Here is a 23,844-nt window from a genome sequence, read left to right on the forward strand (position 1 = left end):
TGTTCAACTTACAACTGAAGTCGGCCTGCAGGCACCCGGCCCGCCACATGGAGTCACTAGAGCCCGATGAACCGTGCTACAATATCTTCAAAATGGCCACAGCGATTCCCTGTGCATGAGTGTTTGGAGAGAAGAGGGGAGCAGGGAGAGATGGTGATAGTTCTGATATTAGATGCATGTTGAGGGAAAAGTACTCCAATTCATATATTATGTGATCTCTTCCATCAAAAAGAGAGCGAGAGAGAGAGAGAGAGAGAGAGAGAGAGAGAGAGAGAGAGAGAGAGAGAGAGAGAGAGAGAGAGAGAGAGAGAGAGAGAGAGAGAGAGAGAGAGAGAGAGAGAGAGAGAGAGAGAGAGAGAAAATTTTGTAATTTCATATTTGAACATCCACTAACAGAGGCATGCTGTTTGTAGAATGGCGTTTCTGGATGGCCACAGAGGACATGGGCAGTACGTTTTCTTGGTACCTGGTCACACCTCAGCTCCCCCTGTGTCCAATTAATCACTGGAGAAAATCAATAAAGCCACAGAGGGAGAGCATTAGGTGGGAGTTGGGTGTAGGGCATGTTTCCCCATGCTAAAATAGCAGTGGCGATCTTGGTGGGGCAAACTCCCACATTTTTGGGGGATGCATGCCAGCAGATCCACAACACAACACAAAACATACATTAATTGCACTATAAAGGTGACAAACGGTGCCCAGAAACTGTTAGGGCCTACATAAAGCTGTCCCAACAGCAGAGCTTTCTTTTCAGCACCATGGAGTGAATCCTTACCAACTGGCTGTCAGGAGAGCGTTGTTTGGCAATGAAACAGTTCATTCAGCCTCATTTACTGCCTTTAAAAAAACAGCTGATATGGCTGACTAGCTTAAATAAATGTGGTTTCTACTGACAATTGAGATGTACTAACTATGACATAAGGGGACGACGAGCGAATAAGAGGCAATCTGTAATTTTGATTAAGACAATGAGTGAGCTAGGACGGACGTTGTCAGTAGTACAGCACTTTTGAAATGTACAGCGACAGAATTCAGAACATGTGCCGTTCTTACAGTATTCTCCCTATACACCAAGTCAGAACTGTAGGATAAATAAAGGGGGCAAATAAGAAGACAATGAAAGCTATTACAATATTCGATGATTACATTATAGGCTACATGTGCACCATCAAGTCAGAACAGTAGGCTATGTTATGAGTGTGAAAGGGAACACATATTTAGGATGAGACACATGGGCACAACAACTTACTACACAACATACACTTAGTATTACTTTCTTAGCTACAGTATACATATCTCCCTGGAATATTACATAATTTATGGAACAGCATACAATACATTTTTGGACCATTGTGCTGTGCTCACTTGAATAGGAAGGTGGCATGGCGATCCTTCTTGTGGGCAAATTTTGTCATGATACTTTGTCATCAAAGTCTGGCATTCTCTGGATTTATGGTGCTTTCAAGACAACTGGGAACTGGGAACTCGAATTATGACGTCAGTGATCTTCCGGTCAAAGCTCTAGAAAGAGGCGCGAGTTTCCGACTTTGAATTCCGAGTTGGATGACCGTTTAAAACGTATTTTCCCAGTGGTCTTGAACTCACTGAAGTCTAAGATTTCCCAGTTACGAGTTTCTAGTTGTTTTGAACGCAGCAGAAGTCATTCTGGATTGACAGCATGGCCAATATTCAACCTTTTATGGCCCAATTAATGTTTATCCTTTTAAGCTTGGAAAAGAGAACCTTAAACCCAGACTTTGGACCACACATCCACTCCATGGAATAGCAGGCTAGTGATTGCTTCGCAATGCTTGCAGTTAGCCATTGATTCCTTCCAAACCACTCATTGTTCAATTTGCGATTTCCAACTTATTGTGTAATATGTCCAATGGCCGATGAGCACCGATATGTTTTAGATAATTTCTCTTCATAATGACAAGGATTGAAAAGGATTTGGCAGTAGATTGTCGACTTGATTCATGATTATGACTGCTTTCTTGCTAGCAAAATTTTTGAAAGTATGATGTTGACATGATCAGTCCAGTCAAAGCTACAGTAGATATAACGTGATTTGACATTTTATCTTTAGCCAATGACCTTGAGCCTTCTTGGATGGGCACTTCTAATGTAACTCTATGGCAGCACCCAGGCCGTGATACATCCCGACAGGATGCTCTCAATTGTGCATCTGTAAAAGTTTGTGAGGGTCTTAGGGGCCAAGCCAAATTTCTTCAGCCTCCTGAGGTTGAAGAGGCGCTGTTGCGCCTTCTTCACCACACTGTCTGTGTGGGTGGACCATTTCAGATCATTAGTGATGTGTATGCCGAGGAACTTGAAGCTTTCCAGCATCTCCACTGCGGTCCCATCGGTGTTGATAGGGGAGAGCTCCCTCTGCTTTCTCCTGAAGTCCACGATCAGCTCCTTCGTTTTGTTGATGTTGAGGGAAAGGTTATTTTCCTGGCACCACACTGCCAGGGCCCTCACTTCCTCCCTGTAGACTGTCTCGTCATTGTTGGTAATCAGACCTACTATGGTTGTGTCATCTGAAAACTTGATGATTGAGTTGGAGGCGTGTGGGGCCACGCAGTCATGGGTGAACAGGGAGTACAGGAGGTGGCTGAGTATGCACCCTTGTGGGGCCCCTGTGTTGAGGATCAGTGAAGTGGAAGTGTTGTTTCCTACCTTCACCACCTGTGGGCAGCCTGTCAGGAAGTCCAGGACCCAGTTGCACAGGGCAGGGTTCAGACTCAGGTCCCCGAGCTTGATGATGAGCTTGGAGGGTACTATGGTGTTTAAGGCTCAGCTATAGTCAATGAACAGTATTCTTATATACAGTTGAAGTCGGACGTTTACATACACCTTAGCCAAATACATTTAAACTCAGTTTTTTACATTTCCTGACATTTAATCAGTGTAAAAATTCCCTGTTTTAGGTCAGTTAGGATCACCACTTTATTTTAAGAATGTGAAATGTCAGAATAATAGTAGAGAGAATGATTTATTTCAGCTTTTATTTCTTTCATCACATTCCCAGTGGGTCAGAAGTTTACATACACTCAATTAGTATTTGGTAGCATTGCCTTTAAATTGTTTAACTTGGGTCAAACGTTTTGGGTAGCCTTCCACAAGCTTCCCACAATAAGTTGGGTGGATTTTGGCCCATTCCTCCTGACAGAGCTGGTGTAACTGAGTCAGGTTTGTAGGCCTCCTTGCTCGCACACGCTTTTTCAGTTCTGCCCACACATTTTCTATAGGATTGAGGTCAGGGCTTTGTGATGGCCGCTCCAATACCTTGACTTTGTTGTCCTTCAGCCATTTTGCCACAACTTTGGAAGTATGCTTGGGGTCATTGTCCATTTGGAAGACCCATTTGCGACCAAGCTTTAACTTCCTGACTGATGTCTTGAGATGTTGCTTCAATATATCCACATCATTTTCCTACCTCATGATGCCATCTATTTTGTGAAGTGCACCAGTCCCTCCTGCAGCAAAGCACCCCCACAACATGATGCTGCCAACCCCGTGCTTCATGGTTGGGATAGTGTTCTTCGGCTTGCAAGCCTCCCCCTTTTTCCTCCAAACATAACAATGGTCATTATGGCCAAACAGTTCTATTTTTGTTTCATCAGACCAGAGGACATTTCTCCAAAAAGTACAATCTTTGTCCCCATGTGCAGTTGCAAACCGTAGTCTGACTTTTTTATGGCAGTTTTGGAGCAGTGGCTCCTTCCTTGCTGAGCGGCCTTTCAGGTTATGTCGATATAGGACACGTTTTATTGTGGATATAGATACTTTTGTACCTGTTTCCTCCAGCAGCTTCACAAGGTCCTTTGCTGTTGTTCTGGGATTGATTTGCACTTTTTGCACCAAAGTACGTTCATCTCTAGGAGACAGAACGCGTCTCCTTCCTGAGTGGTATGAAGGCTGCTTGGTCCCGTGGTGTTTATTCTTGCGTACTATTGTTTGTACAGATGAACGTGGTACCTTCAGGTATTTGGAAATTGCTCCCAAGGATGAACCAGACTTGTGGAGGTCTACAATTTTTTTTCTGAGGCCTTGGATGATTTCTTTTGATTTTCCCATGATGTCAAGCAAAGAGGCACTGAGTTTGAAGGTAGGCCTTGAAATACATCCACAGGTACACCTCCAATTGACTCAAATTATGTCAATCAGCCCATCAGAAGCTTCCAAACCCATGAAATCATTTTCTGGAATTTTCCAAGCTGTTTAAAGGCACAGTCAACTTAGTGTATGTAAACTTCTGACCTACTGAAATACAGTGAATTATAAGTTAAATAATCTGTCTGTAAACAATTGTTGGAAAAATGACTTGTGTCATGCACAAAGTAGATGTCCTAACCGACTTGCCAAAACTATAGTTTGTTAACAAGAAATTTGTGGAGTGGTTGAAAAACAAGTTTTAATGACTCCATTCAAAGTGTATGTAAACTTCCGACTTCAACTGTAGTTATTCCTCCTGTCCAGGTGAGATACGGCAGCGTGCAGTTCAATGGCGATTGCATCGTCTGTGGATCTATTGGGGCGGTAAGTATTTTGAAGTGGGTCTAGGGTGTCAGGTAAGGTAGAGGTGATATGATCCTTAACTAGCCTCTCAAAGCACTTCATGATGACAGAAGTGAGTGCTATGGGTCGATAGTCATTTAGTTCAGTTACCTTTGATTTCTTGGGTACAGGAACAATGGTGGACATCTTGAAGCAAGTGGGGACAGCAAACTGGAATAGGGAGAGATTGAATATGTCCGTAACCACTCCAGCAAGCTGGTCTGTACATGCTCTGAGGACGCGGCTAGGGATGCCGTCTGGGCCGGCAGCTTTGCGAGGGTTAACACGCTTAAATGTCTTACTCACGTCAGCCACAGAGAAGGAGAGCTCACAGTTCTTGGAAGCATACTGTGTCGATGGCACTGTGTTATCCTCAAAGCGTGCAAAGAAGGTGTTTAGCTTGTCTGGGAGCAAGACATCAGTGTCCGCGACATGGCTGGTGTTCCCTTTGTAATCTGTGATTGTCTGTGGATCCCGCCAGATACGTCTTGTGTCTGAGCCGTTGAATTGCGACTCCACTTTGTCTCTGTACTGACGTTTTGCCTTTTTGATTGCCTTACGGAGGGAATAACTACACTGTTTGTATTCAACCATATTCCCAGTCACATTGCCATGGTTAAATGCGGTGCTTTGCGCTTTCAGTTTAGCACAAATGCTGCTATCTATCCACAGTTTCTGGTTTGGGTAGGTTTTAATAGTCACAGTGGGAACAACATCCCCTATACACTTCCGTATAAACTCAGTCACCATGTCCGTGTATACATCAATGTTATTATCCGAGGCAACCCGGAACATATCCCAGTCCGTGTGATCAAAACAGTCTTGAAGCATGTATTCCGAATGGTCAGACTTGTGCTGAATGGACCTTAGCACGGCTACTTCCTGTTTTAGTTTCTGTCTATATGACGGGAGGAGCAAAATGGAGTTGTGATCTGATTTACCGAAGGGAGGGCGGGGGAAGGCCTTGTATGCATCCCGGAAGAGAGAATAGCAGTGGTCAAGTGTTTTCCCAGTGCGAGTACTACAGTCAATGTGTTGATAGAACTTCGTGAAAGCACTGAGCTAGGCTGAAACACCTGCATTTTGTAGCTGCCTTACTCAAGAAAGCAAAAAAGAGACCATGTTTGTTTACGGCTTTATTAACGCAATTATTATATATTTTTTTACATTGTTTGCAAACTGACATGCGACACGTATTAATGCCAAAATAACATGCAAAACAGGCTATATAAATACTTTTTTTTTTGCTAAATAGGTGGGGATCAAATGCACATTAGCTAGGTTTCCATCCAATTAGCGACAGATTGTCATGCGAATATTATAAAATCGCGCTTTGTGTTTCCTTCAAATGGACTTGTTGAGGATAAAAGGCTGTGCGTGAGGACGTTGCGTACATAAAAATACCTTTTTTTTTTAAACAAGTTAAATGGGTTTCCATTACATTTTCTACTCTACTGATGGTTTTCTCACGAAAAATGTTGCATTATATAGCAAGTGTGCCCACTCTGATATTGGCACGTGCACTCTAGCCTAGAGCTCACAGATGGGCCAACAGTGCAGGTATATAGCCGACCCTACATTATGATATTATGGACAAAATAGCGATATTATTTTTATTTGTCAATAGGCAGCAAAGCATCAATGATCATGTCACCAGGATAAGACCCTGGATAGGTATTGGAAAGGCGCTTCAAACTCATCACCTTGCACTTTCACCACCCTGTGAAGTTCCTCATCACTTATTTCATCTGTAGCCTAATAAACTGCACGCTTTCCTGAGAGTCGTACAGGGAGGACCACACAATGTCATCGCGTGACTCCAAGTTTACTTCGATTTGATGGTTATTATATCAATATTTGCGCATAAAAGCGTTTCCACCGACATTTCTCGCATAATTAATTTTGCCCACATAAAAAGATTCCACCTTGTCTACCATACTTTGTTTTGTTGTCGTTTGGAAAGTTTACCGAGAAGTGTTCTGTTTCCATCAGGCCTGTCATAAAAAAAAATATCCGACAAGTAGACTGTAACGAATACACAGGGAAGCAGATGCAGAAGGGGAGTTTAATAATAATAATAATAATAATAATAAACATGACGAAAACACAAAATAGGAAGCATGTACTGAACGTAACCAAAACCAATACTGCCTAATGACTGAGGCTACAGAGGGCTTTATGGAGGGAGTGTAATCAGGGTGGTGATGAAGTCCAGGTGTGCTTAACGATGGGGAGCAAGCAGGTGGTTAGTAGATGGCAACTTCGAGCTCTGGAGGGAGGGAGCAGGAGTAGGCGTGACATAGGCCTACTTTACTTGCTTAAAAAGGTTGGAAACCTGGTTAGTGAAAGATAAAATAACTGGATAAACTACCTCTGAATGATAACGCAATCACCCAAAAGACAGCAGAGAGATAAGTTCATTAATTTAAGTTGTTCAGATATTAAATTCAGTCTTGGGATGAGACGTTAAACCGATGTCCTAAACATTTGATCTGTCTCATCTACATTTTTTAAGTCACTCTAACATACCTTAAGGGACATCTGGTACGGGAGCCGTATGATCGGTGAAGATTCTCCCATTGGAAATGTACGATCCCTTACCTGACGTCCGACTTCGTCTGGGAAAATCGCGGACGGCGTCGGGCCGAGGGCGCGGGGGAGCTCTTTCGGGAAGTCATCTCAGAAATCGTTTCGGACGTTCGGTCGCCGTTTTATAAAAATAACAAATTTTTGACTTGCACTCCGCATTCTCGAAAATTCCCACAAGGCGGAAAATAAATCATATGGCAGGCGCACGAACACGGGGCAAACGAGCGCGGCCTTTTCTCCTAAACGGAAAATATTTCAAAGACGAAACTCGGCGAGCGTAGGTTTGGAATAAAGGGAAGTTGGCCCCGAACAAGATGGCGTCGAGGCTTCGGCGCTTTTTGAGTTATGGCCATTTTGCTGGGATCAAAGGTCAAAAACGAAAAGTAGGGTGCAATTTGACCGCTTCACGTCAAAGTACATAAGCATACGGTGTCAGGAAAAAAAAAAATGCCGTTTATCTATCGTAATTTAAGAGAAATAGTACATTGTCCATTTGGTGATGTTCACGAAGAGGACATTTTTTTTCAAAAAAATCACAGATCCAGTTGCAGTTTGTTCACACGAACATTTTTAAAGTGGGTCTCGAAGCTCTGCGAGAATTCTGTGATTTTATGTGATTTTATGAAGTAACACACACTCATTTAACCCTCTGTTAAAAAGTCAGTTCTTAACATAAAGACTTAAAGCTCAATATTATATAAGAGCCTACCCCAAGGAGGGTATGTGTTCACGTTCAGCTTCCTATGTCAACTGGAAGTACCTTAAACTGGTGCATAGGGTCAGGTTTGAAGGGTAATAAAGGTCAGATCTTTTCAAAACTTCACTTGTGTGATTAGACAACCCTCATGAACTGTAATCAGTCATTTTTCCCAACAGATGTCAAAGAAAAGCTCTCTCACACAAACACACACACACAAAAAGGAAGGATGGAGTGAAAAAGTACGGTGCTTAAAGACACACAAAGCCTGCAACGGTATTACTATTATCTCCAGGCCGTGCCGAGTTCAACGAGATGCCCCGCTTGACCGTAGCTCGTTCGGTCTGAGCGCAGCGACCGTTACAAGAAGACGGACACAAATGACCTTTTGACCTCAATGTCAATTGTATTTGCTTTTGGGAGACAGAGAGAGAACCGTTAAGGTTAGAAGCACAATTTCACCTCAGGAATGTTCTTAAGGTCCTCCCGATCTATGCAAGCCTAACCATGACCTTGTGGCATTAACCCTTAACAGTGAAAACAGGTTTTTACATCAAACACTTTACAATGACAAGTCTCCCCATTGGAATACATTGACTGCGCCTCTAAATTCAACCTGAAGCCTATGTGGGTTATGAATGTCTTAGGAACCTGTCTTTGATGTCAGTCCATCAGGCCATCATAAGGTCTACCTGTGTCGATTCTAAGCTTCCTGGAACAACCGGAAGTGGTTAAAATCACCCCAAAAGTGTTTGCAATACCCAACCTGCAGTTTGAGAGAAATAGTGCATTCAGCCCTATGTAAATCACTGAGTTCTTAACGTATAGACTTAAAACTCAGGATTCTGTAAAAGCCTACTCCAATGAGGATATGTGTTAACGTTCAGCTTCCTGTGCAAACCGGAAGTGCCATAATTGGTGTCAAAAGAGCTGTTTCGAAGGGTTAAAAAAGTCAAATCTTTCCAAAACTTCATATTTGTGATTTAGCAACCCTCCTGAACTGTAAATCAGTCATTAGTCCCATCAGATTTCAAAGAAAAATTTACACACCCAAACAGAAATGATGGAGGGACACATTGAGGGGCTAAGAGGCAGACAGTGCCTGTGTTAGTTACTTTTGTTCCAACTTTTAAAGAACCGTCAGTCCTAGAGTTCTGAAAATGTACAAACCTGTTCTACACCTCAGGTCGATTGTGCACGGTGAATTATGCGGCTCTAGAAGGTTCTCGGATCGATAAAAAGCCTTGTGTATTTGCCATGTTTTCAATTCATTTTGACCTCAACGAAACGGACGACCTTTAGAAAAGTCCCAGAGTCTCAAGACTAGGTGCATTGAAACCGGCTCGGCCCATAGAGACAAACCCCAACAAGCCTGTTCGATTTTGTATTTCTAAAGTATTTAAAGTATTTAAAGAATGCACGTTAAATTTGCAATATGATTCAACAAATCATATTGCAAAAGTAACAGTGTGTGTTATGTTTGCAATATGATTCAACACATCATATTGCAAACGTAACAGTGTGTGTTACTTTTGCAATATGATGTGTTGAATCATATTGCAAACATAACAGTGTCTGTTACTTTTGCAATATGATGTGTTGAATCATATTGCAAATTTAACGTGCATTCTTTAAATAAACCCTATGTGGGTTATGAATGTCTTATGAACCTGTCTTTGATAACAATCCATCAAGCCACTATGAGGTCTACCTGTGTTGAGTCTAAGCTTCCTGGAGCAACCGGCAGTGGTTAAATCACCCTAAAAGTGTTTTGCCATACCCAACCAGCAGTTTGTGATATATAGTGCATGCAACCCTGTGTAAATCAGTCAGTTCTTAACGTATAGACTTAAAACGCAGGATTCTCTAAGAGCATACCCCGATCAGGATATCTCTTTACTTATAGCTTCCTGTGACAACCAGAAGGGCCTTAAGATGGTGTCATAGATGCTGTTTTGAAGGGTTAAAAGGTCAGAACTTTTCAAAACTTCATATATGTGATTAGACAACCCTCATGAACTGTAATCAGTAATTTCTCCCAACAGATGTCAAAGAAAAGCTCTCTCACACAAACACACACACACAAAAAGCAAGGATGGAGTGAAAAAGTACGGTGCTTAAAGACACACAAAGCCTGCAATGGCATTACTATTATCTCCAGGCCGTGCCGAGTTCAACGAGATGCCCAGCTTAACCGTAGCTCGCTCGGTCTGAGCGCAGCGACCGTTACAAGAAGACGGACACAAATGACCCTTTGACCTCAATGTCAATTTTATTTGCTTTTGGGAGACAGAGAGAGAACCGTTCAGGTTAGAAGCACAATTTTACCTCAGGAACACTCCTAAGGTCCTCCCGATCTGTGCAAGCCTAACCTTGACTGTGTGGCATTAACCCTTAACAGTTAAAAGAAGGTGTTTACATCAAACAGTTTACAATGACATGTAGCCCCATAGGAATACATTGACTGCACCTCTAAATTCAACCTGAAGCCTATGTGGGTTATGAATGTCTTATGAACCTGTCTTTGATAACAATCCATCAGGCCACTATGAGGTCTACCTGTGTTGATTCTAAGCTTCCTGGAGCAACCGGAAGTGGTTAAATCACCCTAAAAGTGTTTTGCCATACCCAACCAGCAGTTTGTGATATATAGTGCATTCAACCCTGTGTAAATCAGTCAGTTCTTAACGTATAGACTTAAAACTCAGGATTCTCTAACAGAATACCCCGATCAGCATATGTCTTTACTTATAGCTTCCTGTGCCAACCGGAAGTGCCTTAAAATGGGATCATAGGGTCTGTTTCGAAGGGTTAAAAAAGTCAGATCTTTCCAAAACTTTAAGTATGTGATTAGGCAACCTTCATGAACTGTAAATCAGTCATTTCTCGAAACAGATGTCAAAGAAAAGCTCACACACACACACACAAGTCCAAACTGTTTGTGCACCTGGTATTTTTTTTAGGTTACCAGATGCCCTGGTTGAAATTGCGTTTAGGGGGCATCCAGACTTCCATACCCGCTCTGGGAGCACTATTCTACGGACAAAAATCAATGGGTGTTGGCCTGAGGGATTTATGGAGGTTTTCCAAAAAAGTCAGAAAATATTCTGTTTTTTTTCCTGAAAAATATTTTATGTTTTTTATTCTCGAGTCAATGTCCTGAGTGATTTATGGAGTTTTTCCAAAAAACTCAAAAAATATTCTAAGTCCAAACTTTTCGTGCACCTGGTATTTTTTTTAGGTTACCAGGTGCCCTGTTTCAAGACGGTTGAAATTGCTTTTAGGGGGCATCCAGACTTCCATACCCGCTCTGGGAGCACTATTCTACGGACAAAAATCAATGGGTGTTGGCCTGAGTGATTTATGGAGGTTTTCCAAAAAGTCAGAAAATATTCTGTTTTTTTTTCTGAAAAATATTTTATGTTTTTTATTCTCGAGTCAATGGGGTCTGGCCTGAGTGATTTAAGGAGGTTTCCAAAAAAAGTTTTAAAAAAATATTTTTCATGTTTTCATGTCATTTTTCAAAACGGTTTTAAATGCTTTTAGGTGTCATCCAGACGTCCATGGGAGCACTATACTACGGCCCCAAATCAATGGGTGCTGGCCTGAGTGATTTATGGAGGTTTGGGGGGTGATAAGTACAAGTAAACATTTATAAAAAATGATAATAGTAAAATGTGACTAAAGTATTTTCATACAGTTCTTATACATGTGTAATTGACGTAAAAATCGAAAGAATTTCAAAAAACGGTCCAGAAAGCACTTTTTTAAATGGAATATATGTTTTTTCCACATTTTTAACATTTTTGACTTTTAACTTTTTTTTTTTTCAATTTAAAGTTTTATTAAGTTTTCAAACAACCAAGCAAACACATTCCACATTCACAGATGTGACAGACTTAAAAAAAAAATAATAATAATAATAATAATAAAAAATAAAAAAAATGTTATATATATATATATACATATACAGTGGGGAGAACAAGTATTTGATACACTGCCGATTTTGCAGATTTTCCTACTTAAAAAGCATGTAGAGGTCTGTAATTTTTATCATAGGTACACTTCAACTGTGAGAAACGGAATCTAAAACAAAAATCCAGAAAATCACATTGTATGATTTTTAAGTAATTAATTAGCATTTTATTGCATGACATAAGTATTTGATACATCAGAAAAGCAGAACTTAATATTTGGTACAGAATCCTTTGTTTGCAATTACAGAGATCATACGTTTCCTGTAGTTCTTGACCAGGTTTGCACACACTGCAGCAGGGATTTTGGCCCACTCCTCCATACAGACCTTCTCCAGATCCTTCAGGTTTCGGGGCTGTCGCTGGGCAATACGGACTTTCAGCTCCCTCCAAAGATTTTCTATTGGGTTTAGGTCTGGAGACTGGCTAGGCCACTCCAGGACCTTGAGATACTTCTTACGGAGCCACTCCTTAGTTGCCCTGGCTGTGTGTTTCGGGTCGTTGTCATGCTGGAAGACCCAGCCACGACCCATCATCAATGCTCTTACTGAGGGAAGGAGGTTGTTGGCTAAGATCTCGCAATACATGGCCCCATCCATCCTCCCCTCAATACGGTGCAGTCGTCCTGTCCCCTTTGCAGAAAAGCATCCCCAAAGAATGATGTTTCCACCTCCATGCTTCACGGTTGGGATGGTGTTCTTGGGGTTGTACTCATCCTTCTTCTTCCTCCAAACACGGCGAGTGGAGTTTAGACCAAAAAGCTCTATTTTTGAATCATCAGACCACATGACCTTCTCCCATTCCTCCTCTGGATCATCCAGATGGTCATTGGCAAACTTCAGACGGGCCTGGACATGCGCCTGCTTGAGCAGGGGGACCTTGTGTGCGCTGCAGGATTTTAATCCATGACGGCGTAGTGTGTTACTAATGGTTTTCTTTGAGACTGTGGTCCCAGCTCTCTTCAGGTCATTGACCAGGTCCTGCCGTGTAGTTCTGGGCTGATCCCTCACCTTCCTCATGATCATTGATGCCCCACGAGGTGAGATCTTGCATGGAGCCCCAGACCGAGGGTGATTGACCATCATCTTGAACTTCTTCTATTTTCTTCTATTTTCTAATAATTGCGCCAACAGTTGTTGCCTTCTCACCAAGCTGCTTGCCTATTGTCCTGTAGCCCATCCCAGCCTTGTACAGGTCTACAATTTATCCCTGATGTCCTTACACAGCTCTCTGGTCTTGGCCATTGTGGAGAGGTTGGAGTCTGTTTGATTGAGTGTGTGGACAGGTGTCTTTTATACAGGTAACGAGTTCAAACAGGTGCAGTTAATACAGGTAATGAGTGGAGAACAGGAGGGCTTCTTAAAGAAAAACTAACAGGTCTGTGAGAGCCGGAATTCTTACTGGTTGGTAGGTGATCAAATACTTATGTCATGCAATAAAATGCAAATTAATTACTTAAAAATCATACAATGTGATTTTCTGGATTTTTGTTTTAGATTCCGTCTCTCACAGTTGAAGTGTACCTATGATAAAAATGACAGACCTCTACATGCTTTGTAAGTAGGAAAACCTGCAAAATCGGCAGTGTATCAAATACTTGTTCTCCCCACTGTACATACCTACATATACATACATACACACATACACACAAATAATAATTATAACAAAATTTAAAATGTAGAACTTGCAGCAGCACTATCAAGGTTCTTATTTGCTATTTCCAGCCTTAGCTGAGATGACGAGCCAATGATTAGTTTTTAGATTTTACAGCACCTTACACAACACGCATCTGCTCACCTCCCCGATCCCCCCATTCACTCTGTCCAATTTGAGATATAGTGGAGTAGTGGAGACCAGAGTCTATCAAACTTGGGCTGTCTCTTGTGGAGGTCATAAGTGAGCTTTTCAAGAGGGAGAAAGTCAACAATCTGGTCAATCCACATTTTAAATGTAGGAGAGGTACTAGAGGCCCACAATAGAAGAATACATTTCTTAGCAAAGTATGTAATGGTCATGAGCAAATTTTCTCTGTCAGGATCAAGAACAAAGTCCTGCTGGGCATTAAGAAGATAGAGACACGGGGTCATATCAAACTGTACATCTAGTATTTTCTGTGCAGCAGTATGTATAGATTGCCAAAATCTGGCAATCTCTCTACAGCTCCAAAATACATGCATATAGGTTCCACTTTCAGAGGTACATCTTTTACAGTTAGGAGAAATGTCTGTTTTCATTTTATGGAGTCTCAAGGGAGTGTAATAAAATTTGTACAAAAATTTGTAATTCGATTCTTTCATTTTTACATTAGTAGAGGAGCAGTATACCCTGTCGCAAACCTCCGCCCATAACTCATCACTGATAGTCAGACCAAGGTCCTTTTCCCAGATTATTTTCAAAGGAGTAAAGGAGGAGCCTCCTTTCTCAGAAAGGAGTCTATAGATATAGGATATTTTGCCTTTAATGGATTGTGCTGTGACAAGAAGGGTTTCAACTTCGTTCAACTGAGTTCTAAACCTCCTCTTGGAAGTAAATGAGGAGATGACATGTCTAATTTGAAGATATTTAAAAAAATGTGATCTTGGCACATTGAATTCACTGCAGAGCTCTTGAAAGGATTTCAGTGTAGTGGTCTTCTGATTAAATAGGTCTGAAAAGGTCCTGATTCCTAGAGTATGCCAAAGATTAAAGTTGGCATCCCTCAGGGCTTTTGGCAAGTCTGGGTTGCCTACTATAGGCGAGTGAGAGCATATTTGGGAGGAGATGCCCAGGTATTTCTTACAGTCCCTCCACGCTAGTAGGGTGCTGTAAATCACAAATGTTTTGGCTATGTTGCCCACTTCACTAAAGTTATTAATGAATATAGTTGAGCTTAGTGGCAATGAACCACAGGATTGGGCTTCTATCTGGATCCATGTTGACTCTTGTCTGTTTGTGATCCATGTTAGCATGTTGCGGATTTGGGCAGACCAGTAGTACAATTGAAGGGAGGGAAGGGCAAGACCGCCCTTAGATTCAGGTTTCGATAGAGTGGAGAGCTTGATCCTAGGTTTTTTATTGCCCCATATAAATTTGGTGATGCTTTGGTTAATTGTTTTGAAAAAGGAGGCTGGGAGATAGCATGGGAGCATCTGAAATAAATAGTTCAGTCTAGGGAGGATGTTCATACGGATTACATTAATTCTTCCTACTAAGCTAATTGGGAGGGAGATCCAGGTTTGGAGGTTGTTTTTGATTCGATCCAGGAGTGGAAGATAATTCTCCTTGAAAAGCCTATTCAGATCTGGTGTTATGAATATCCCAAGGTATTGAAACCCCTGTGTCTTCCATTGGAATGGGCATAGTGTCTTCATAGAACTGGTGAGTGTAATATTGAGAGGGCAGACAGTGGATTTGTTAAAATTTATCTTATAACCTGAAAGCGTGCCATACTGAGCAATTGTGTCTAAAATGGGAGGAAGGGATTTCTCAGGGTTGGATATGTAGAGCAAGACATCATCCGCGTAAAGCGAAATCTTGTGCTGCAGGCCGCCTGCAGGAACACCTGTAATACTTGAATTGCTCCTTATCAACTCTGCCAGAGGCTCCGCCCCCAACAAGTAGAGCAGGGGGGATAGCGAGCACCCTTGTCTTGTGCCCCGTCCCAAAGGGAATCTGTCAGAGTTCAGTCCGTTAGTAGTCACCATGGCATTTGGATGAGAGTATAGTGATTTGATCCATTTAATAAAGTTTGGGCCCATATTGAACTTTTCTAAGACTGAGAACAAAAAGCTCCACTCCATCCTGTCGAACGCCTTCTCAGCATCCAGTGAAGCCAGCAGGACAGGGGTCTTCTGTGCGTTTACTTGATCAATAATATCAAAAAGACGGCGAATGTTATCAGAAGAGTATCTGTCTCTAATAAATCCAGTTTGGTCCGCTTTTATTATTTTGGGAAGAAGAGTGTTTAGTCTTTTGGCCAGCAATTTGGTAATTATTTTGTAGTCGAAATCCAACAAGCTTATGGGCCGGAAGGAGGAGCAGGATAGGGGGTCCTTGTCTTTTTTGAGCAACACTGTAATGCGAGCTGTGCGCATTGAGTCTGGGAGAACTCCGTTTTTGCAAAAATCCTCCAGCATTGGCATGAAAATAGGGCTAAGCTGGGGCCAAAAAGCTTTGTAGAACTCTCTGGGGAATCCATCTGGGCCTGGGGACTTGTTAGGTGGCATGGAGGTAATTGCCTCCAGGATCTCCTCAGGAGTGAAGGGGGAGTTGAGATCTTCTTGGTCAGTCTCTGATAGTTTAGGTAGCGAGATTCCCTCTAGGAAGGAGTGGAGTTCTGCTTCCGTGTGTTTTCTCTCAGAGGTATATAGTTTGCAGTAAAAATCATGAAAAGTTAAATTGATCTTTTTTGGGTCATATGTGACCTCGTCCTCTGCTGTTCGGATAGCCATAATTGTACGCTCTGACTGCTCTTTTTTTAATTGATAAGCAAGCAATCTACTAGGCCTATTGCTATACTCATGGTATTTCTGTTTAGTAAAGAAAACTTTTTTTTTAATCTCCCGAGTATAGTTCAAATTCAGTTTGGCTTTGGCTGCTTTAAGTTGACTCCAGGAGGTGCTGTCTGTGGATTGTTTATGTACTTTTTCACAGCGTTCCAGCTCCCTCTCCAGATCTAGCCTGTGTGCTTCCATTGCTTTTTTCTTAGAGGAAGCATATGCAATTAGATGACCTCTTAGTGTGGCTTTAGCAGCGTCCCACATTGTGGCCGGAGAAACAGGAGAATCTTTGTTGTCTTGTGTGTAGTTGTCTATCCATGTAGTTACCAATGTATGGAATGCTTCGTTTGATAGCATGGAGGTGTTGAATTTCCAGCTCTTTGACCTCGGGATGTTTTTGCAGAGGTCAAAGCGGAGGTGGACAAAGGCGTGATCCGAAAGCGCTATGGGTCCGATTCTACACGTGGCTGAATTTATGAAACTCTTTGGGATAAAAATGTAATCTATACGGGAGTAGGTGTTATGGACATTAGAGTAGTATGTATAGTCCATAGATGAGCTATTAGTCTCTCTCCAGATATCTATCAGTCCCATCTCTTTAGTAAGAGAGTTCAACATCTTTGCAGATCTAGGATTTGTGGTGGGGACTTGAGATGATTTGTCTAGGGTTGGGTTCAGGGTACAATTAAAATCTCCGGCCAACACTCCAAAGGAAACACAATGCTCATTGAACAGGGTTATCATTTTCGACATAAAAGCAGGAGTATCTGTGTTAGGGGCGTATATGTTTAAGAGAGTAATTGGTTGCCCATACAGTGACCCAGTTATCAAAATAAATCTCCCCTCCGGATCAGATATGTTTTTGTCAATTATGAATGGAACATTCTTATGGATAAGTATGGCTGTGCCTCTACTGTTGGATTTGAAAGATGAGAAATACACCTGTCCCACCCAAGCTCTGCGGAGTTTGGCATGTTCAGCATCACAGAGGTGTGTCTCTTGCAATAGCGCGATGTCTGCTTTTTCCTTTTTTAGAGCACATAGTATCTTTTTCCGTTTTATTGCATGACCTAGACCATGGCAGTTCCATGTCAATAGATTTAAGGTACTAGTCATCGTCATCGAACAGTAATCGAACTTTAGTGCAAGTCATCTCTGGGTAAAGGTGGATAGTAGTTACAGCTGCGTTCACATAAAAGGAAAATAAATGGTTTACATAAAATAACAGTCTCTGAACACCCCAGCCGAGTTCCCAAACAACTCGACATATCCCGTTGGATCTATTACCTCCCCGCTCAGTCACAATTCTGTGTTCCAACAACAACAACAAAAAAACCGGGAACAGTTAGCAACGCACAACGTCTCCCCCTCCCCACCAAAGAAATGCCTCATCCTCTCCGCCCCGCATTGGGTAAATGACAACGTAGCCCCCGTCCAGACCACATTAAAAATGGGAGAAAATAAAATCAATAGCCCAGCCTACATATAGTAGGCCTAGGTTATAATATGGAGCCTATCCCTCTCAGCTAAAGGAACATAAATATAGATTAGACGGCTATAATGACATTTAGCAGGGCGGGTGGGTCTTTGGATATCGGCTATATGTTGTCTTACCTCCTTTAGTAATAATAGTAATCGCATTTAGTCATTGGTCCATTTCTCATTGACCGGGGTTGTCTTTCAAAAAACGTTTTGCCTCTTCGGGAGTTTTGAAGTGTCGCAGGGCTCCTTGGTAAAGAATCCTGAGCTCGTTTGGGTATTTGAATCCCCTAAAGATGCCTCGGTCAATGGAGCATTTCTTCACCTCGTCAAACTCTCGGCGCTTTCGGCGTATTCCAGCTGACAGGTCCTGGAGTAAGATGAGTTTGGCGTTTCCCACTGTAATGGTGTTGGTTTTCGCCGCCTGTAGGACTCGTTCCTTGTCGGTGAATCTCAAGAAACGTATGGTGATTGGGCGCGGTGGTTGTCTGGCTGCTGGTGGGGGCCTCAGTGCTCGGTGAGCTCTCTCGAGTTCTATGGGTCTGTCGGTGGACAGGTGGAGCCACTCGGGAAGTTTGTCTTGCAGGTAGCGGATCAGTGGCATGTTTCCCTCTTCTTTTTCGCCCAGATTTAATAGAACACAATTATTCCTTCGCCCCCTGTTTTCCAGGTCCTCTGTTTTCTCTTCCAGCTGCTCTATTTTTTTTTTAGCATATGCTATTGTTTCCATGGCGTCTGTCAATAAGTTTTCCGTGGATAGGATTCGCCCCTCTGCCTCGTCCAGGCGCCCCGCGTTTATGGTTATCTTGTTGTTTATGTCAGGCAAAGCATTTTCCAGGATTGTCACCTTGCCCCCTATCGCACTGAGCTGAGCGTTAATGGCATCTAGTTTAGTGTTGAGTTCTGTACGTTGGGATCTCAGCTCAGAAAAGATGTCTTCGACAGAGTGCGAGGTTGGCCTTCGTTGGGCCTCGGGGGGGAACGGGTCCTCTTGCTCCTGGCTAATGGCGCTAGCTTTTTCTGAAGCTAGCTGCTTCTTGGAGGCTTTTTCCGTCGCTAGTGCTCGAGTCCGGGTAAAAATGTCACCTGTAGTGTCGCCTTTTGTAGCCGCCATGACTTTTTGACTAAAGCTAAATGAGTTTAAACTTGAAGTGGAGGTAAGATTAGGAATTGGAAACTACTTGTGCGGAGCTCCTAGTTCATGCGGCCATCTCGTTCAGGGGTCACGTGATCCCCTCCGACTTTTAACTTTTGACTTTTGACTTCCTATGAAATCACATTCCAAATGCACAAAACATATTCCTTAAGTACAAGTAAACATTTATAAAAATTATGATAGTAAAATGTGACTAAAGTATTTTCATACAGTTCTTATACATGTGTAATTGACATAAAAATCGAAAGAATTTCGAAAAACGGTCCAGAAAGCACTTTTTAAAGGGGGTGATACGTTTTTTCCAAATATTTGACATTTTTGACTTTTGACTTTTGACTTCCTATGAAATCACATTCCAAATGCACAAAACATATTCCTTAAGTCCAAATAAAAATGTCCAAAAAATTATGTTAATAAAATTTGACAAAAGTATTTTCATACAGTTCTTACACATGTGTAATTGACATAAAAATCGAAAGAATTTCGAAAAACGGTCCAGAAAGCACTTTTTTAAAGGGGGTGATACGTTTTTTCCAAATTTTTGACATTTTTGACTTTTGACTTTTGACTTCCTAAGAAATCACATTCCAAATGCACAAAACATATTCCTTAAGACAAATAAAAATGTCAAAAAAATTATGTTAATAAAATTTGACAAAAGTATTTTCATACAGTTCTTACACATGTGTAATTGACATAAAAATCGAAAGAATTTCGAAAAACGGTCCAGAAAGCACTTTTTTAAGGGGGTGATAAGTTTTTGCCAAAACTTTCAAAATTTAAAAATTTGGCTCTGGGGTCTTGACTTGCGTTACAGTAAGCCTATGAAAAATTAAGATGGAACTCACTCGCCCACTATAGGATTTTTGGGGTGTTACACAGCTCATTTACAATATGGCATTTGCCACCAACTTTGGACGAAACACCGCCGGTTGCAATGTGAAATCCCACACAATCCCATCGTGTGTATGGTTCGCTCTCTGCCAATAAGTTGCCATGTTATTTTGTACAATTGGGGGGGGGAGTTCCCTTACAAAAGTAAGAGTTGATCTAATATTAAGTCGTTTTGAAAAAGTTATTAATATAATCTAAGTAAGTTAGATCTATAAACGTTTCATATATATATACCATTAGAGGAGCCTAAAGATATATAATCAGTTTTGAATAATGCAGTCAAATTTAAGGTGAGTGTGTTTGGGGGAAACTGCCCCGCTCCAATGCAAATCAATGGTACCTAAATTAGCATTTTCCAAATCATGTCCAAATCATCTACAATTAACTTAATTGAGTTAAACAGTCATTTTTCTGATGCTTTAGGATTATTTGGACATGATTTGGCGCGAAAATTAGAAGAGGCACCTTACATCAAAACCTCATCATAGTGAGGATATTAATAGTGAGATGTGCAATGATTTAATTAATTAAAAGGAGTCAGAGTAAATAAATATTTTATCAATTAATAATCTGTCCTGTTTTTTGGATGTCCACATTGTTCAAAGGATGTAGGCCTAACCACCATGGTGCTTTTCACACAATCAGCTCTTTCTGCAGAATCTTTACATGGATATGTGTCAAATTGTATGTACTCCCCCTGTGACCACAGCACCAACACCTCAAAGTGTGTCTTGTAGCTGATCAGTGGTTACATCACCTCTAGAACCTTCAATCAATTCCAATAAAAAATGGTCTGGGTTCTGAAATAGAAACCTCTCAAAGACAAAAGGACTGTGATCTGAGTTCATATTTCGAGAATGTCTTTTTTGGGTGCTCTTAGTTGTTTATGCGTTTTTGACATCAAACATTTGGTGCTACGTGGACTTAGTGCCAGGCATCCTGAGACAGTAAAATGAACCTGCCATGCCAAAACTGCAAAGGAATGTTACAGGTAGAAACTAGACAAAAACAAATCCCCCAAATGAAAAAGAGAGGATGGATTCTTAGAGGAACACCGATCAATGTTCCACTTGCTGATGACATCAGGGGGGGGCGGTATGTCACACTCTCTGACAATGCAATTGAGCGGTGGCGAGGAGCTTAGTGGCAAATTAGATGAAAGATTGTCAACATGCCAGGGGAACACAGGGGAACACAGAGACACCGATCGATCAGGCCAGCCTGGGAATAACTAATTACCCTGGCTGCAAGAGGTTCTGATGTGCTGTTGGAGCCACAGAGAAACCAGATCACATCCTAGCAATCTCCTACTCCACTAGCTCTCACTCACTCTTAATATTTCTTACTCCTTTCATTAGGCATAGGCCTACATGTGTTATGTAAAATACAGACTCTGGCATGTTGAAATGTGATGGCAGAGGTTTATGAACGAGTGTGAGAGTGTAGGTGAAAATGGTGGCGAGGGAGAGATGAGAAAAGAGGAGGGGTTTGGGGATTGAACAGAGGTCGGTGGGAAAGAATAGAGAGAGAGAGGGATGAGGAAAGAGAGAAGACAGAAAAACAATAAGATACAAAAAAAATTATTGAAGTGTGTGACGGAAAAGGAGTGGTGTAGAAAGCAAAAGAGGGGATAATAGAAGCCTATAATAGTTTGCTACAGGGAGCTAGACAAGTGGCAAATCAGACATTCACAACAATTATAGGAACACCACACAGAAGTAAGTTGCCTTCCCCTCTCCTTCACTCTTCAAGTCTGCAATTACATTCAAACCCAACTACTGATCATTAAATCAGGCTCAGCTCAGTTCAGCAATCGCTCCACCACACCCTCTGATTTCAACATGAGTGGTGGCTGCATTTGGGTTGGGTACCAGCTCTGAAAGTAGCCGTGCTTAGCAAACTACACTATCATCCATCACATGCGACCTTGAAGATGCATGGAAGAGAACTGTAGTAGTAGAGGCATGGAAACAGAGACAGAGCCAAGGCAAGTCATCATAAATATGAGAATTGCAAGTTAGGCTTATGTTCAAGAGCTGGCAAAATGGTGCAGCCTGATGTTGACTGTCCCTCTGCTGACCCCGTTTTAAGGTGACTTTGACCCCCACAAATATTTTGTTTAGGGGGTAGATCAGCTTTAATATTGCAGATAGATTGTAGCTTCCATCAATGTAATTGTCTGCATCACTTCCAATCCCCCATCTATTTTTTTTGCAAGTATATATACATACAGTACCAGTCAAAAGTTTGGACACACCTACTAATTCAAGGGTTTTTCTTGATTTTTACTCTTTCTACATTGTAGAATAATAGTGAAGATATCAAAACTATGAAGTAAAACATATGTAATCATGTAGCAACCAAAATAGTGTTAAAAGAAATCAAAATATATTTTAGATTTTAGATTCTTCAAAGTAGCCACCCTTTGCCTTGATGACAGCTTTGTAACGCTCTTGGCATTCTCTCAACCAGCTTCACCTGGAATGATTTTCCAACAGTCTTGAAGGAGTTCCCACATATGCTGAGCACTTGTTGGCTGCTTTTCCTTCAGTCTGCATTCCAACTTATACCAAACCATCTCAATTGAGTTGAGGTAGGGTGATTGAGGAGGCCAGGTCATCTGATGCAGCACTCCATCACTATCCTTCTTGGTCAAATAGCCCTTACACAGCCTGGAGGTGTGTTGAGTCATTGTTCTGTTGAAAAACAAATGATAAGCGCAAACCAGATGGGATGATGTATTGCTGCAGAATGTTGTGGTAGCCATGCTTGTTTTTGCTAAAAGTATTAGTATATTATTGATCGATTGACTATGACTTTTCAGATCACCCAGTAGTGCTATCTGCAGGGTTAGCTCCAGGTAAATATTTCAATTCTTCAGCCATTCCTGGATCTGTGACCAAAAACAAGCTAGATATGGACCAAATCAAATGATCTAATGACTATGTCTCTTCGCAGCAAAATCTGCAGAGCTGGGAAGGTTGAGCATGGCTGTCAATTTTTTGGTCCTTAAATGAAACTGGTATACTTTTTTTTTCTTTTTTCTGACGGTTATGGTCTTTAATGAAGGGCCGACAGACAAGTTCCTTACTTTTTCCCCCTTCCACTTCCTCTTCCATTTTTGCTGTAATTTTGCAAGTAGTTGGTTGTAATTTTGGGTGTGCAGACATTTCCATGTGTTTTTGTTAGCTGCATGCTAACATGATATATGATATAATTTACGAAGATTATACATTTTTAAAAACATTCTTTAAAATAAATGTTTTTTTTAATCAATTAGTATATTTGAGTTTAACCACAATATTTGTTGTATTATTTTTTTGTATTTTCTGGTCGATTAAATGGAAATTGCAAATATACAGGTTGCCTTTGTCGTACTACTCTGACCAAGGTCAGATCAAACGAGTTGATGGCGACTGTGTAAAACAAGTTCACCCAATGCAATTAGTGAGGACAGGGACGTGTGGCTGACTGGACGTATCTAGCAGTGAGGGGGGATTGTAAGGGCTACAGAAAGATGAAGAGGTGGTTAATTAGGAAAGGGGCTCTGCTTTGTCAGGGATAATGAATGTTGGCAGCCACTGTAGAGGACAGGAGAGAGAAAGCGCTTTACAGACTTAAAGCTCTCCCCCTCCTTTAATAAATAAAGTATATGTCCAACAATATCTTGATCATTGTAGATAATAGCTATAAGATGGAAGTGGTGGTTATATAATAAATACATTCACGTGACATCATTAGAGATGATATTAACAGGAACTGAACTCTCAATAAAACCTGTAAAAGCAGGCCAGCCCTCAAGGAGAACTCATCCCCGTTGGACAACCTCTCCCAGTGTGTGTGTGCACACAGTAGGCTCCTGACTCACTCCCCATGATAACTGCCATGAGCTGTTGTTGTCTTCATAATTCTACAAATCCTTGACAGCATTTATTTTATATTCTGCTGTCTCCTCTTTGTCACGGTTTTTCCATGAATTTGGTCTAAAGAATGTAAGGTATGCTACGCAATTGA

Source organism: Salvelinus alpinus, chromosome 30 (genome assembly GCF_045679555.1).
Source record: "Salvelinus alpinus chromosome 30, SLU_Salpinus.1, whole genome shotgun sequence".
Taxonomy (NCBI): domain Eukaryota; kingdom Metazoa; phylum Chordata; class Actinopteri; order Salmoniformes; family Salmonidae; genus Salvelinus; species Salvelinus alpinus.